This window comes from Petaurus breviceps, unplaced genomic scaffold (assembly GCF_028583685.1).
Source record: "Petaurus breviceps papuanus isolate PSGF00001 unplaced genomic scaffold, PetGlider_PUasm1.0 90845, whole genome shotgun sequence".
In the NCBI taxonomy this organism is placed as follows: Eukaryota; Metazoa; Chordata; class Mammalia; order Diprotodontia; family Petauridae; genus Petaurus; species Petaurus breviceps.
In genome coordinates this window covers 22697502-22702648 of record NW_027187359.1, presented here as the reverse complement: position 1 = coordinate 22702648, position 5147 = coordinate 22697502, and the positions used below count along the sequence as shown (strand labels likewise).

Genomic DNA, 5147 nt, shown 5'->3' with positions numbered 1-5147 from the left:
TCATACTGACTCATTTATAGAAAGCAACAAGGGATTGATACATTCAAATCCTTCACACTCTGGCTAGTCTATTCTTTTTATCATATTTCTGATATCTGGGGCTAGTTGCACAGGTTCACTGGTGAGCTGTGCATTGAAGTTATCCAGATCACAGTTATCCATTATCTGAGGGTGAAATGGAGAGAGCCTCCTTCTTCTCTAGCAGATTGTGGAAGAACGTGTGAGACCTGCTACCTAAAAATATCCCATTTGTGGTTGACAACCAAGCCTCACTTTGGGAACCTTGTTTTAAAATCCCTTTTACATGAAGGTGACTTGAACAGAGAGAAATCTGGTGATTCAAATTGGCTTCTCAACAATAGGTTGGAAAGGAAAATCTTTAGTGTTTAGATTGTCTGTAATTATATCAAATGGAGATTTTCCTACCATCATCTCAAGCATCAGGATCCCAAAGGCCTACAATATGCACTGAACCTGTATTCTTCTCCCTTGAGGATTTCTGATGTAATGTAATTTGATGTCCCACAGAAAGTGTCTGCTGTGTCACAGGACAATGTTTCCCAAACATAATGCAATGTGTTCTTTTGATATCACTTTTGGCAGTAAAGAATATATTACCTAGTTTTAAGTCCCAATGGATAAGTCCTTGTTTCATCAACATAAAACCTGATATGTTTTTCCAGAAGCTTTATTTGCCTTTGCCTATGTAACATGAGATCCCCTTCATTCACATGCCCTATGACAAGGAACAAGGGACTCTCTGTTTAGAAGTAGGAACATAAGCCAATGAGGAATGGGTTACTGGATCAAATACGTGATTCAAATACATGCCTCTAATCTGTACACAATCTCTGTCTTCATCATTGTGGACCAGTTTCTTTTTTATTATTTCATGGCATGGTCATTCTTTTTTAATGTTGCTGAGAGAAATGTAGTATAACTCCCCCATCCAATAACTTTGCTTAAGTCAAAGCCCTGGAGCCTGAGTCTCTGAGATATATATTTTAATTTCCTCTACTTCATCAATGACTGATTTAATGTCCTCAAAATTTTCTTCAATGCAGTTATGTTTCCAGGTTGATGGAATACATGTACATGCATCCCTTTCTTTTGAGGAAGTTGACTTGATTATTTTATCATCTCTTTGAGGTTTAAATGCACATGCCTTTTTCAGGGAGTATGAATATTTAACAATATTCATAGACCATACTTGTACACTTGTACCAGTAGTTTCACCTGATACACTTGAAGCCTTGTCTTCCAAGACCCCAAATCTTTTCATCGTAGTGTCCATAGTATACTATTATGTTAAAGTGTCTGACTTAAAACAGATGCCCATTTACTTGTTAGAGCCTTCTCCATTTTCTGGCTCCTTAGTGGTGGATAGATCTGGCTTTCCTAGGTAGGATATTTCTGGTTTCTAATAGAATTCTAGAAAAAAAAACAGAAATGACAAGTCCTTCACCTCTATGTACACAATATTGGCAAAAGCTTCTTTTATTTCCATTTGAGAAGATAAGATACAAAATTCCATCTAAAAGTAAATGGTCACAAAGTTCATCATGCTGATGAATCTGGTATAGCCTAGTACAGGATCGAGTGCCAAAGACCTGACATTCCCACAAGAAACTTTGATACTGCCAAGAAGGGAAATTCAAAGATCTTATTGGTGTGACATCCTTTTGTAGGGGGTAATGTCCTATCCTAACCTCCTACCTAAAAGATATAACCGGGTCTATTGGCAGTCCACGTAGTATAAATTACTATAATATTATTAGTGTTATACTATATTACACAGTATCACAAATTATACAGTTCTGCACAGTAGAATAAGGGTCAAGCAATCCCTCTTTTTCCAATAATAATATAGAGGAATTGTGAAAAAGTAGATAGAGGATGAGTCCCAGAGACAATAAAGAACTGAGTTTAGTCTGGCACATACTTGCTGTATGACCTTGGACAAATCATTTAACCTCTTAGTACCCCAGGAAACTAAGACAACAATTTGCAGAACATTGCTAATCTACATCAGTAAGGGAAACTTCTCCACCAAGAATACCATAAATAATGGTCTACAAAATTTTTATCACATATCTCATCAGCAAAAAATTTTTAACACAAAATGCCATGAATATGTATATTTATAAATTATATGTATTCACTACTTACCAGTGTATTATAGGGATCATAACACATGTACAATAACACAGATAAGGAGAATGAAATAAAAATAAATAATATTTAAATGTTTTCTTTTATTTGTTAATGTGCAAAAAATTCCGCTTTTGCTAAAATATTTTTTTTGTTTTTTTCAAATTCATTTATTTATTTTTAGTTTGCAACATTCATTTCCACAAGATTTTGAGTTACAAATTTTTCTGCCTGTATTCCCCTACCCCCAACCCAAGACGGGAAGCCTACTGAACACCCCTTCCCCTAATCTGCTTTCTCTTATATCCTCCCCCACCCCCCCCCAACTTTTCCCTTCTTTACTCCTCACCCCACCCCCCCCCAGGGAGGATAAGCAATTCAATATAGGTTGTACACGTGTAGTTACCCAAATCATTTCCATAGTAGTTATATTATGAAAGACTAACTATATTTCCTTCCATCCTATACCACCCCCCCACTTTTTGTATTTTCTACTTTGACCCTTTCCCTTTTCAAAAGTGTTTGCTTCTAACTACCCTCTCCCCCAATCTGCCCTCCCTTCTATCATCCCTCCTCTTACTCCCTTCCCCCTACTTTCCTGTAGGGTAAGATACTAAATTGAGTGTGTATGTTATTCCCTCCTTAAGCCAAATTCAATGAGCGTATTGCCTTTCACCTTCCTGCTCTTGCCCTCCATTGTAATGGTTTTCTCTTGCCTCTTTTATATGAGATAATGTACCCTATTCTATCTCTCCCTTCCCCCTTCTCCCAATATATTCCTCTCTCACCTCTTAATTTTATTTTTTAGATATCATCCCTTCATATTCAACTCATCCTGTGCCCTCTATGTATACATGTACACATATATGCACACACACATATATTTATATATACATACACCCTCCTATGCATATATGTATGTATGTGTATACACACACACATATATTCCCTTCAACTATCCTCATGCTGAGAAAAGTCATCTCATGAATAACAATTATCTTTGTACAATGTAGGAATGTGAATAGTTCCACTTTAATAAGTTCCTTATGATTTCTTTTTCCTGTTTACCTTCTCATGCTTCTTTTATTTCTTGTAGTTGAAAGTTAAATTTTCTACCCAGCTCTGGTTTTTTCATCAAGAATGCTTGAAAATCCTCTATTTCATTGAATTTCTATTCCCCCCCCCCTGCCCCAAAGTATTATATTCAGTTTTGCTGGGTAGGTGATTCCTTGTTTTAATCCTAACTCCTTTGACCTCTGGAATATCATATTCCAAGCTCTTCAATCCCTTAATGTAGAAGCTGCTAGATCTTGTGTTATCCTGATTGTGTTTCCACAATATTCAAATTGTTTCTTCCTGACAACTTGTAATATTTCTCCTTGACCTGAGAACTCTGGAAATTGGCTATAATATTCCTAGAAGTTTTCTTTTGGGGATCTTTTTCAAGAGGTGATCAGTGAATTCTTTCTATTTCTATTTTGCCCTCTGGTTCTAGAATATCAGGGCAATTTTCCTTGAAAATTTCTTGAAAGATGGTGTCTAGGCTACTTTTTTGATCATGGCTTTCAGGTAGTCTAATAATTTTTTTATTATATCTCCTGGATCTATTTTCCAGGTCAGTGGTTTTTCCAATGAGATATTTCACATTGCCTTCTATTTTTTCATTTGTTTGGATTTGTTTTATAGCATCTTGATTTCTCATAAAGCCATTAGCTTCCATTTGCTCCAATCTAATTTTGAAGGAATAATTTTCTTCAGTGAACTTTTTAAATTCCTTTTCCATCTGACTAATTTAGCTTTTTAAGTTATTCTTCTCCTCATTGTCTTTTTGGGCCTTTTTTGCATTTGAGTTAAGTCTATTTTTTAAGGTGTTATTTTCTTCAGTATATTTTTGGGTCTCCATTAGCAAGCTGCTGACTTGCTTTTCATGATTTTCTTGTATCATTCTCATTTCTCTTCCCAATTTTTCTTTCACTGCTCTTACTTGATTTTCAAAATCCTTCTTGAGCTCCTCCATGGCCTGTAACAAATTCATATTTTTCTTGGAAGTTTTTGATGCAGGAGTTCTGACTTTGTTGCCTTCTTCTGGATCCATGTTTTGATCTTTTTTTGTACCCATAAAAGGATTCTATGGTCTGATTGTGCTTGCTCCTCTTACCAGTCAATTACTTGACTTTTGAGCTCTTTGCCATGGTAGAACTCTGCTTCCAGAGTGGAGGGAGTTGTGCCTCAAATTGCTGGGGTTTTCACAGTTGTTGTCAGAGCTCTGTCTGAGCTATGAGGAAGGTGGTCTCCCTTCAGCCACCACAAACTGTGGCACACTGGCCACATACCCCAGGACCACCACCCAAGACAGTGACCCAGATCCAAGCAGGTCAAAGCAAGAGTGATTACCCTCTAAATGGTTGCTTTGTCCCCTTACAATCTGTAGGCCAAGAGCTCCAGATGTAGCCATGTGGCAGCAGCTGCAGCTGCTGTGCCTCCACCACTTCTTGCCCTGGAGGCAGGGGCCAGACTGTACTCTTCCCTTACCCTCGATCAACAAGGTTACCCACTGACCTTTTACTTTCTCTTTGGTGTTTATGGGTTGAGAAGTCTGGAAACTGCCACAGGTACCAGTGATTCACTCTCCTGAAGTCTGCTTTGGCAAGTCTGGGCTGCTGGTCAGGGTTACCCCAGGTCTGGGACCCTCATGTGGGAGTGCTCACCTCCCAGCATGGTGCAATGGACTCTTCCTATCAGCCTTTCAGGCTGCCTTCAGTGGGAGATTTGTTTCTCTCTATAACTTTGGGGGTTCTGTAGCTCTAAAATTTGTTTAGGGTCATTTTTTTACAGGTATTGGAGGTGGTTGGAGCAGGAGCTTAAGCAAGTTCCTGCTTTTACTCAGCCATCTTGGCTCCACCTCCCTAAAATATTATTAATTACACATTTAGTAAGAATAATGATAAGATACACTTCATTATTTTTTATAATCTTAGTTTAACACTTTGTGATAG

At 37.7% G+C, this 5147-nt stretch overlaps 1 pseudogene; it reads right to left on the bottom strand.

The window, feature by feature from the left end:
- LOC138149003 (protein kinase C zeta type pseudogene) lies at positions 1-1282 on the bottom strand (annotated as a pseudogene).
- Between the last annotated feature and the right edge of the window lie 3865 nt (positions 1283-5147).